This window comes from Cupressus sempervirens, chromosome 6 (assembly GCF_028749045.1).
Source record: "Cupressus sempervirens isolate cs-2001-9-10 chromosome 6, ASM2874904v1, whole genome shotgun sequence".
Classification (NCBI taxonomy): domain Eukaryota; kingdom Viridiplantae; phylum Streptophyta; class Pinopsida; order Cupressales; family Cupressaceae; genus Cupressus; species Cupressus sempervirens.
This window is the reverse complement of record NC_143123.1, coordinates 512,622,810-512,635,858: the sequence shown is the minus strand read 5'-3', so window position 1 is coordinate 512,635,858 and position 13,049 is coordinate 512,622,810.

Below are 13,049 nucleotides of genomic sequence, written 5' to 3'. Positions count from 1 at the left end.
TTAGGGTCAACAAGAAAGTAAACCCGCACGCCCGAAGGCCCTCCACCTCAAGTATCGATTATTTTTTTTTAAGGCATTCAAGAGTTGGTGTGATTTTTTTTTTAGCCCAAAAAGAAAGATGTGTAAAACTCAGTTTCAAGCGCGCGCTTGGAGGCCCTCCATGTCAAGATTTGTTCAAATTTTAATGCCCAAATGAAGTGTTAGCGACCCTAATGTGCATTTAAGGAATTTTCTAAGTTAGAAAAATTAATAAAAACATAAGTAAGTGAAGTTTGATCTTTGTGGAGCACTTAACACCCTCTTAGGTGGACCCATCCCCATAAATGGTGCTGAGATTGCAACCAATGGTTAAATTGATGGGTGATTAAAGAGGGTGAGTCTAACTATAAACTCACTTAGAGCGTCTTTATTTGATTTTTATAATTTATGAAGTTTCTAGAATGTAGATTCTTTTTATGCCCCAAAAGATGATTATTTGATCTATGGCATTCAAGATTGGATATTTTATTTTAATCATGTATTCCAAGAAAAAATTGATTTTAATCCATGGCATTCAAGATTGTGTTTGAGTGACATTCATTCAATGAAAAATGTTTAAACATTCAAGTTCATTTTAGCAACCTGCATTCAAAGACAAGTGTTTAAACATTCAAGTTCATTTTTCAAGCACATTAAACCATGTAAGGAGAACTTGCAAAAAACATGATTAGTGGTTTCATATGTGCTCCAACCTACAATAGCTACAAAAAGCCAATTTGATTAGTAACCCAAAAAAAATTCAAAATTTTGAAGCTTAACTATGAGGAAAATAAAATCAACTTTTTTTGTTCTTTTTCCCAGGCGTAAAAATGCTTAGAAAAATCTCTACTCTATGGAACCTCTACTTTTCTTAATAAAAAGTGTAGAAATAGAGATGCTAAAATAGAAATGCAACAATAATAGGCAGAGACGACAATTTATCAAGCAGAGACGCCAAACTGCAGAGATGCTGAATTGCAAAGACACCAATCTGCGAAGATGCCAATTTGCAGAGACGACAAAGAAAGAGGCGAAGATGACAGTTTAGTTCAGTGACATAGAAAATAGGAAACCAGGCGGAGATGCTGAACTATGGAGATGACAGTTTAGTTTTGCGACAACGTAGATGACATAATATTAGAGGCGATGACAGAGACAACATTTTGCAGGCGCAGAGACCAATCTGTGGAGATGACGGTTGAGGTTTTAGAGATGACAGTTTACCAAGCGCAGACGATAGTTCACTAGGTGCAAACGCCAATATGTAGAGGCACTGATCTACAGAGATGACACTACGCGAACAGAATTGAAATGCATAGATTTTTTCAAAAAAAATTATTTTTTTGATTATTTTCGAGTTTTAGAGGGTATGTTTTCTTCCCAAGTGCATTCTTCAACTTGCAAAAATAAGTGAAACACCCTACAACTCACTCAAACAACAAGAAACATTAGATTATTAGAAAAAACAACATATATATAGAAATGGATGATTAAATGACCCATAGTGGGGTCCCACCAGGCGTGCCAAAATGTATATACTAATATGTTAGCAAGAAACACTAATCTATTAAGAGAACAAAGCATTAACTAACAAAGATTAATATAACATATAAGAGAGACTAAAGAGGAACCCCTAACTAGGAATGTGAGCCAAATGAATGGACTCTCCCAATAGGAATCAGTTCTTTGCTTTGTGGATGAGTCTAAGTAGAGGATTGGTATGTATGCTCAAGGCTTCTCAAACTAGCTTCAATGGTGTTATTGATGGATTTTGGCTTGGGTGAATGGATTTGATGTAAAACTTGCTCTCAAAATGGCATTATAACTTTAGCTCAAAGATTGTGATGAAATGGGTTGGGAGGGGATTCAATTTATAGGCTAAGGGCTTGAGGGTTTGAGGGCTAAGATGTAAGGATGGTAAAAAGCTTATGGAGGGCTCAGATTGCATGAGAGGAGAGCACGTGGATTGTGCTTCTTTACAACCAATTAGGGAGTGACACATGTCACAAGGTGAGAGGATGGAGGAAAGGGCAAGAATGAGTCGACAAAGGAGGCTCAAGGCCTTAAAGACCCTCATAAATGGCTTTTAAGAGCAATGAATGGGTTTGTAAGAGTCTTTATGGCCTTGTAAGAGCATTCGTGGCTAGGTGGTTGGGATATTTTGGAGGGAGTTGAGATTGTTGACTTTGTTTGGCTTAAGAAAGTATTAAGCTTGCTTAGGGAATGTGACAAGGTTAGGAGGGGGATTAGAGGTGATTTAGGGTTAGACTAAGCTTGTTAGAGATATGCAAGTGGGTGGCCTTCAATAAGGGTGGGTGAGTTAGTAGCTAAGCTTGGTTAGTATGGGTGGATGGGGTGGATTAGGCTAAAATGGAGGTTTAGGGATAGGCTTAGGGTTAGGATAAATAAATTTTATTTATCTCATAGGTTTGGTTTGAGGAGATATTTATTAAATTTTTTTTTAATAAATATGAGAATTAACATTTAACCTTAGTTAAATATTTTGAGTTGGGATTAGGGGTAGAAAATGATGGGATTGGCCTTTAATCAAAATTAAAGAAGGATTAGAAGATTTTGGAAGAGGTTAGTGGTCTTAAGGAAATTGGCCAAGTTTTGGGCAAAAAATAAATTAAATATTTATTTTGGGATTTTTGGTCAATTTATTAATTAAATAATTAATAAATAAGGAAATAATGTTTAAATAAGATTTAAAAATTTTTGGGAAGGATTCCTTAATTAAATATTTTTAATTAAGACAAGGGGATTTAATGGTATAAAAATAAATTAATTAATTAATTAAGAAATGATGATGTCATCAGGGACTTTTTCAGAAAATAAAAATACTTTATTTTCTAAAGGTTTTTAGGTGTCTAGAATAAGATCACATTGCTTTGAGACATCATGCAAAATGGGTTATTACTTTATCTATGTTTCTAGCATCCACATTTTGTATTATTTCATAATTGAAAGGGCTGTGAATTTTTCTTTGTTCTTTGCACCTTGATCCATGCCAACCCGACAAATTTTCATAATTCAAAGCTTCTACTCTTTGTTTTTTTTACACCACACTTTATATTTCCTTTAGAGACTATAAATTAATATGGACAATATTCATCTTTGACAAATTTTGTGAGCATCACTTTACATTAATTGAGGTGATATCTATTAGAAATATAGGATAGGCTAGGTTATTGAGAGGGGATGGGTGAATCAAGAACCAATAAAACTTATTCTTATTTCACCAAATAATCTTTCATATATATTTTGATCTAATTGCATGCATGAAAAATTGATAGCATTAAAACATTCATAACACTTTGACATAAGATATGGTGACCCAAAAACCTTCCAAACAGAAATTAAAATTGGGGTGGGGATAATACCCACAAGATTTAGTACTATAGTATAGAGTTGGTCAGTTAAGGCTTACAATTGATCACTTTTGATGATCTACCTTGTTAGGAGCAATAAGGACTACTAGGTCCACCTTGTTATTGTATTTACAAAGCATACAATGAAGTATGCACTTGGCAAAGAGATTTTCAAAAGACTATTAAGTCTACCTTGTGAAAAGATTTAGTTGTTCCACCTATTAGGATGAACTAGTGGCTGATCTCTAATCTACAACTTTGATTTGCTGGTTGAGATTCATTTAGAGTGTAATTATCACCTTTCTCTAATAGATAAATCTTTGCTACTCTTTATACTACTTGTAACCTTCTTAATTTGCATTTATGCTCTTATTATATCTTACACATTTCATACATCATCTTTTGGATGTGATACAATACATTACATATATACCAATCCAAATTACAATTCATCAAAGTCAGCTATAATACAAGTTTCACCAAAATACACAAAGTTAGCTCAATTATTGGTACTCAGGTTTTGAAGATAAATTCAGTGAGCTTCTGATACTCAACAACCATTTTCAATAGTCAACATCGTCATGCTCTCAGTGGGCATAGAAGCTTGGTTCATACTAATCAATTCCAAGTAATTTTAACTTAGTCAACACTAGTGACTCGGTGAACACTACGAAACTCAACATATAAATTGAATCACTTGGTTGATGCTACAAGACTCGATCAACACTAGCACTATGAGCTCAGTATAAATTGACTCACTTGGTTGACACTTCCTAGGTTGGTCAACACTTGATTCACATCATTGATGCTGTGAACTTGACAAACACTAGAGACCACAATTTGCACTATGCAACTCAGTAAATGCTATGAAGGTCAATTTACACTAATACACATCAACTCGATAGATACTACTTGTTGTGAACTAAATATTGATTCTGCAACTTAGTAGAAACTATAGAACTTAATAGAACCTAAATTACTTGATTAACACTGTAAAATGCAAGATAAGCTCAGTAGTTGCTAACCATTTGATTAAGTGCAAGTCACTAATAAAAAAACTTGACCATAATGTCAACAATCTCCCCATTTGGCATTAGTGAAAAAAAAGTTATCAATCAAAAACTTAATTCTCAAAATTTCAAGTTCAAAATAATCTTTAGTCTCCATCCCATGTCTTCAACTCAGTAACATACTCTATTTTTGAGATTATTCAAAATTGTTTTTGTAAGAGATGTTTTCTGATTAACTATACATTAATATTATGTTGCTCCCTCATATATATCACATATCATACTTTAGTCACTATATACATATATCTCATATCTTTATCTTGTCCCCTTTATATCACATCTTCTCCCCCTTTTTGAAATAAATGCCAAAGGTGTATGCTACATGGTAATGCCAAAATGTGACAAGAAGTCAGAATGTACCTTCAAAATTAATACCATTTTCTTGTCCCAATTTTCCTATAACACCTTTCTTGCATGAAATTCAAACTATACTTCTATTAATAACTCCATCATGTGATCTATTGGTGCTCAAAATTGTATTCCCATTTTTAGTTGCTTTGAACCCCTATGGACGCTTATCGTGCATATGTACCTAGCTGTAGAATTAATGCCTAAGTGGTGATTTATGTTTCTAACACCCTTCTTTTAGCCCATCCATGTGTTCCATAATGATAGATTGACATTTTGAACCATTATGTGAACTCCCATTTTGAGTTGTCTTTAGTTCTGCAAATTTTGCCCAAGTGTCAAACAACGACAGAAAGCCCAGTTTTCCTTTGAATATCTTTCACCCAGTTATGTTTCATGACTCACCACTCTGAGGATGTTTATTATGCATATCAAATAATCTATGTTCCAAGTTTCAAGTCATTTTGAATCCGTTTGACTAGGTTACGAACCCCTCAAAATTGGTCAGTTACCTCTGTTGTAAATCTGCATATTGTTCATATTTTTGGGTAGCTCTGTTTGACAAGCTATAACTTTTGACTAGTTGACCCAAATAAGAAAATTATAGATACATAATATTCTAGTGGTTAGAGACTTTCTATGTTCTATATTTGAGCTTATGATGAATTCGTTTGATTAGATTTCAAACATGATTCCATTTGCAATTTTTAGTCTCACTAATAATCAGAAGTGCAGATTGATTGGGAGCCCTGTTCGGGATGTCACATCTTTGATTCTATGATTGGTGGGAAAAAATGGTTTGTTATCCTACATTCTACTCCAAAATTACTACAAGTGTGTCAATTTTCAAGTCTTGAAAAATCCATCTACACACTTTACCAGAGTCTTTCCATTTGTAAAAATCGTTATCTTGTCAATGTTTCCTATCCTACAAGTTCAGGTAGCCAACTTTGCATGCTTGCAAGGAACGTCCTATAATTCATCATGAGCCCAAATTTTAGAATCATATTCTCCTCATGACAATGTATTTTTTTCCCAAATTCCAAAAACTCAAGTTCCCATTTGCCTAGTTTTCAGAGCTCAAACCAAACACAATTTCCAACTTTCTGACATATTTATCTAGGGGTGATTTTAAGTAGGCATGTTCAGATATCAATATCATTTGACTCTAATAGCAGCATGAGCTATGATTTGGCAAGCCCATTAAGTATATTGGAAAGAACATAAGTCTAGAGTTTTGGGGCCTGATCATATGTTTGAATCAGTTTTTAAGGCCAGCCAACATGCCCTATCATCAAAAAATCACAATTTGCAAAGAGTAGAGTAAAGTAGTTTTTTAATGATCAATTTGTGATCAAGTTTATTTTCAATCAATCTGAGAGGGTCATTGGATCGCTTTGCCATATTAGTTGTTCAGAAATAAATTGTTTTTAGCCAGACCCACTTTGGGGTTTGACTGATTCGATCAAATTGATTGAGGATCAAGTGTATTGTGAGCAACAGTGAAGTCGACTATGTGCAAAGGCAACATTTTAATATCCAACACCAAGAAGCATGAAAGTACAAACCTTATGAATACATGTTTTAGAATCAAGTTTGGATGATAAAGCATAAATGTTCATTCTAGAATGTGGAGAACAATGATCTTCAGCTTTCTTCCAAGTCAAAGCATAATGAATTCCTTATTTTGTTTTTCCTAAAGTTTCCCTCTTCATGCAACTTTAAAAATCTTAAAATTTTATAATAAAATCTATATGTGTGTGTGTGTGTGTGTGTGTGTGTGTGTGTGTGTGTGTGTGTGTGTGTGTGTGAAGGCAAGACATGGAAACTTGCATAGTGAAGTCCATATAATAAAAAATTTCCCATCCCACTACACACAAGTAAGGCCCATGCTCATGATATTTTGAGCTTGGCTGGATGCCAAACAAAATGATAAAATTATAAAAATGGCAGGGGACTTCTAATAAGTGGAAGAGGAGAGTATCAACATTGAGTGAGGAAAGTGGCACAAGAGAAAGGTAGGGAACAGATGCATCACCATGCAAGAGTCATCCACACAGAGGGAGAAGAGCATCCATGGCATCTAAGGTAGAGGTCGCAACAGATAGCCTACACATTAAATGAAACCCCACATTTTGAAGTATCCATAATAAGTGCAGCCAAATGCCAAAGTAGGGTACTGAGTAGCTCACACAATGAAGAAAGGCCATTCACGTCAGCAATAAATGTATCAGAATAGGCAAATGAGGAGGGATGTCAACACAATGAAAGATTCCATTAAATTTGCAGACCATGACATAAGATAAAAAGGTTTTCAACATATGCAACAAAATGGGCCCACTTGGCAGCATTATGAAGGAGGCAACATACTTGAAAGTCACAGTTTGAGGCAAAGCTATAGCATTAGAGCCATATAGCAAAAGGAGCCTCATGCTTTGAAATAAGGAAGCACATTAAGGAATGGAGGCTCTCGGCAATGTGGGAGTAGAACAAGATCCTCCATGTGCTTGGCAGAGGGTTCACGCATTTGCAGGAGTCTCCACATTTTTGAGATGGAGAAAAATGGAGTTGGCTGGGTGGGGCACCCATGGGGAGGCATGTAAAATTTGGCTTTACGCAGAGGAAGGGATTTTCTTTTTATCCTTTATCCCAGATTGAGTATGTGGAGGTAATTTTCTATTGTTATAAACTTGGCAACTCAAATGCATAGTGTCTTCAAAGATAGGTAAGGCTTGTGGAAGCCACTCAATGTGTGGAAATGCCTGCCTGTAGCTAGCTGCAAGTTCAATGTGGTTTGACTACCCACTCACAAGAAGGCGAGTTTTGTGGGAGCCCTGACCTTACAAAAAAATTTTGTAGTTGGGGGGTGTGGTTTGTGGTTGTTCGATGTTATGACGATGTTGGGTTGTCGTAGGTAGAAATAAAAAGGTCCTCGATCCTACGAATTTATTGTATGATCGGGACAAAATTTTTGATGTCTTCCAATATTGTGACCAATCGATCGGGAGGGAAAGAAATTCCAAGCCTCTTCGATGCTACGATTCTTACCCTTGTCGTATGATCAAAGGGGTCAATTTGTGGTGTGGAAATGTCACGAAATGGTAAGATTAGTGGTGTGGCAATGTCACGAAACGATAAGATTAGTGGTGGTTGTATGATCAAAGGGGTCAATTTGTGATGTGGCGATGTCATGAAATGGTAAGATTAGTGGTGTGGCAATGTCACGAAATGGTAAGATTAGTGGTGTGGTAATGTCACAAATGGTAAGATTAAAGGGGTCAAATTTGAATAAAGAGATGCTATGACAAGGGTTTTTAAATGATTAAAATATTTAATCATATATTAATGTAATAAGCGATTTCAAATGTTTCAAATGTATGGATTTGCAACATAAAGATCAAAATTAATACACTTAGCGTATGATTGAGAATTCCATATGAATGGATTGCAATGTTACGATTTCATCGTAATATTGTAGACCCATAATATTTTCAAATTTCATATGCTCAAATGGAAAGACAAAATTGGGCCCTTTCAGCAAATCAAGGATCGACATATGGCAAGAAGAGGAAAGAGAAAAAAGAAAATGATTTAAAAATCAGAACCCAAAATGATTTGAACGCTCAGAGCTTCAAATGGAAAGATTTAATTTATTTTTAAAGTTTATATAGTTCATACTATATGACTTTTAAAATTTTCAATTTTAATTGCTCTATTCAATCATGGAGAATTGATTTTCAGAATGGTCCTAGAGGGGCTATTTTTGTTTGAAATGTGAAGTGTAATACACTGTTGGAACTGGGAAAGTGTGAATTTTCCATTTTTGGAGTCAAATTTTGATCAGGTGTCAGCCAGTAGCAGCTACAGGAGGATTTTTGATTTCAGGGGCTTCATAGTGAAATGTGCAATTTTAATGTTAGATGAAATTGCAATCAAATATAGATATATTTTTATTTGATTTGACCTCTCTAGCAACTTTCAAGATGATCTGATGGTTTTTTAATGCAGTTGGAAGTAGTTATGTTTTTGGAAACAACACAAGCTGAATTGCCTGGCAAAGCAGAAGTGACATGTTGAAATTAGATTTTTGAGGCCTCAGTACAGATTGTGATGACTTCTTGATATTTCTCCATGAGATATTTTTTTGATTATGTAGGTGAGATGTATCAAATATTTTGGCATCATTTATGATTTTCAATTGTAGATAGATGAGGAAGTTCAATTTCAGCAACTTTAGATTGAGGACATTTTCAGTGGGACATATGTCAAATTCATATTCCAAATTCTAAAATATCTTCTCTCCTATATATCTTCCTTTTCTGCTTATTGTAGGGGTTCCAATTTTTAGGACTTGTGAGACCACATGATTGGCTCTAGTTTTTATAGTTGTGATACCAATTTTCTCAGTGTTTTTCTATTATGAACATCAGTATTATATATCTTTTGAAGCATTTTCATATTACACAGTCATTCTTAGTGTTCTCTTTTGAATTTTGATATATAGATGATGTATTATTTTCAATGAAATTAATGCAAAGAGTTTAACCTTCTTAGTTTCATTTTGATTCTCATCTCCTGCTTCTGTTACTTGCAATGTTCTATGCTTAAGAACTAGGGTCTTGAACTCAATTGCAACCCCTTAATGTTGTATATCAGGATTAATTTGTTGTTGGAACAAAGAAACCAAGTAAATGCTTGTTTATACTGATAGGATTGCAGGTTACACTAGAAGGATTTTATAATAAGTATGAGATTATGAAGATTGATGTCTATTTACAAGTCAAATAAATAGATCAAATCTCTGAATATATGAGTATACTTTAGGTATCCATCTGCATGTTAAGGTTTAGTTGATTGCCCAATGGATAAGGGATTGGTGAGCTTGAAAGATACATGTTCTCTATTGTTGCATACCCGGGTTATGCTGAGAGATCAAACTTAAAATGAGCATCAATTTCCCTTTTATGTATTGAAGAGATAAAGTGTGGGTCATGGCTTTTTTGCTATTTCTTTCTTCAGTTGTAATCGGCTACTACAATCAGGATGTTTATTAGCAAATCATACAAGATATTGACCATTTCTTCTATAGAGGATAGTCTTGCATAGAAGAGTATCAAGTTAATCAGACAAATCCCTTAGGTTTTCCTGCCTTGGCTTAGCAGAGCCTAAAGTAAAGTGAGTCCTATTGACTCTGTTAATTAGTCCAAAATTGAGATTTAGCCTTGCTGAACATAGGATTTAGCTCATCCTTAGGCTTGTCCCTAGTCTTTGTTTCTTGGTATCAGGTTTAAATCTACCTGATATGTTCTTTACTAGAAAGAACTCCAACATGATCATCTATGGAGAAGTTATTATCATGGATGAGATTTTTGGCATGTGCAATGCATCCATATTGGGAGAATCATGCCTTGGATGTCTACAAGTGTGGCCCTAATCCTAGCTTCTTCCCTTAATAATTAGTCAAAAATTTGATCTTTTAGTAGTGAGTAGAACTATAGCTCAGGTCAAGTGAAAATTGGTGTGCATTTGCCTTCAAGTCTTCATCTATCTTAGATAATTTATCTTTGATCTCTTTAGTGAAGATAGATTTATCACATAACTTGATGAATAATGAGGTTATATTATTTGCAAAGGCTTCTAATGAATTGAGAATAATAGATAGTTCTACTTGATTTATTATAATTTTTTATGCAACTTGTTCCAATACTTTGTTCTCAAAATTCCTCTCTGCTCCTTGTAACAAATTTTCTTGTTCATTTAGATCTTCATTGAATTTTTGAACAACTTCTACTAATTGAACCAAAATAGGTCATGTACTATCAACCTTAGTACTTAGTGTATCTACAAGTATGTTCTTCACATCTTCAAGCACTTGATTTTCTCTACTTTTCATTTCTCTAAGCTTCTATTACTTAGCTTTCTTATGCAATAGTTCACCTACAATGTTCATTTGATTGGGATTTAGAGTAGAGATATCCCAATTTAGGATAACTATGTCTTCTTCAAGATCAATGTCTTCTTCTTTACCTTTGTCCTTGCTTGGAACTTTAGTACTCAGTTGAGGCTTGCTCTCAACTATATTTGTACTTACTATTTGCATACTTGGAATATTAAAAATAGTAGAAATAAAAAGGCTAGCAACAAAAGTAGATATTGCACTAATAGTAGAAATACCTAGTTGCTATGTAGCCAAATCTAATGATTTAGGAAGCACTAGTTGCTTAGTAGATGAAGTGTTGATTACTTCAGTCAATATGATACTTAGCTGAATAGGTACAGAGATTGGTTGGGTGCATGGTGTTGCAATGGTTATCACAACCAACTCGATAGAAGCTTTCTTTGAGCTTGATGACATTAAAGCTTTTCTTGGAGAGTGAGGAAATGAGGCCATAACTGTTACTACAATCTTCTCTGGGTCAGTTTCCTTGATAATATAAATCTCAGGGAGATTCTCCTTGGTAGCTTCTTTTTCTTGATCCTCATCATCCATATTTACATCATCTATTTCTATATCTTCTTCATCATTATTTTTATTTTCATCCTTGTCATCTTCATCATATATGTCACTAACATGAACAACAAAATCACTTAATTGATGAAGTTTGTAGATATTCCTCCATGCAGTTGTAGCTATCTCCACCACATTTTCAATGTCATTAACAAATATCATACATGTGTTGAATTTTAGAGTGAGTTTTCCTTCATTTTTCTTCATGGATTCTTTCACTTCTTTATCACTAGGACTCAGCATGAGCTACCTCATAGTCTGTTCAAATATACCTATTGCAATTTTCTTAGCACTTTCCCATCTTGGCTTGATAACGCGCATAAGATCATTGGGAATTTGATGTGCAAGTTGATCAGGTGAGTATTTCCATTTACCTAGTTTAGACATTATCATGTCTTCAACTTGCTTCTTCTCATTGGCACTCTTGGTCTCATATCAAAGAGATTTCTAAGTTTTCCATGCCAACTCTTGCATCAATTTCCTTTAATTTTTCCTAAAACGTAGGTAGAGTTCTTTAGAAAATAATTTCTTTGGCATCTTCCTCAGCTAATTTCAATTTCTTATTTGATTTGGATGCTCTTCTTATGAATGCTATAGTAGATGACTTGGTAGGTCTAGCTATGATAACTTTTCCTTTCTTTTTGATTGGCTCTTCTTCTTCTTCTTTTTCTTTAGATTTTGTTTCTTTTGCATCATCTCCTTTTCCTTTTGTCAACAAGAAAGTAGAACTTGCTTGCCTCATCTTTGCTATCCTTTTCTTTCCTTTACTAACTACTTGAGGAAGCTTAATTTAAAGTTCTATTCTAGCTTTGGCTTCATCAAAAGTAACAAAATATGTGGCCTTGGGATCCATAAGTTCATTCAATAGTTCCTTAATGATATCCTTGGTGTCATCAATGTTAACCTCATAGCTTAGAGGCTTAACCCACACCACTCTAGGTTTGACTGCTTGAATGTACACTTTGTCATAGCCTACCATGAAACAAACTTCATCCTTGTAATCTTCTACAAGTTTCTTAGGGATTCTAAATTTTCTATTCATATTTTCCTTGAATAAATCAAAGTAATTGTCCATGATACTAACAAAGTTCTCACTGCTCTGCTATATATTCATTAATGTAATATAGTATTGGTACATCTTTTCTCTGTATGGCTAAACCTTTTGAAGGAAATTTCTTTCTGCACAAAGTAGAATAAAAAATTCAAGAGTGAACAAAAATTACATGGTTTGTTCTTTGAAGTTATGATGCTCTCCATGTTTTTGTTGAATTGATTCAACATTAGGTCAGCAAGGTCAAAGGACATGTTGTTCTTTATGACCTTGAGAGCTAGATCAACTACCTCATGTGACACACTATTGAGACAATTAGAGCTATAGATCTTATGATCTATCACATGAATTCCAAAATTTAGGTCCATGTTAGTCACACTACTGATCTTCATGCCTCTTCCATCCCACTCGAAAAGATTTTTTCTTTCTAGTTCTACCTGGCTTAGGGTTTTGGTAGATTTTTCTTTATTCAACATCAAAAACCCTATGATTCGATGAATTATTTTCTTTATTATTTGAATAGGATGCTCCAACCATATCTACCCATTGTGTACATAGCTAAGGATAAATCTTACCCATTTTATCTAAAAGTCTTAGGGAATATGAAAAATATGTGTTAAACCCTTGGTCTCCATATGTTGATGCTTAGGTTTCAATGCACCATTCACACATAACTTTTCCAA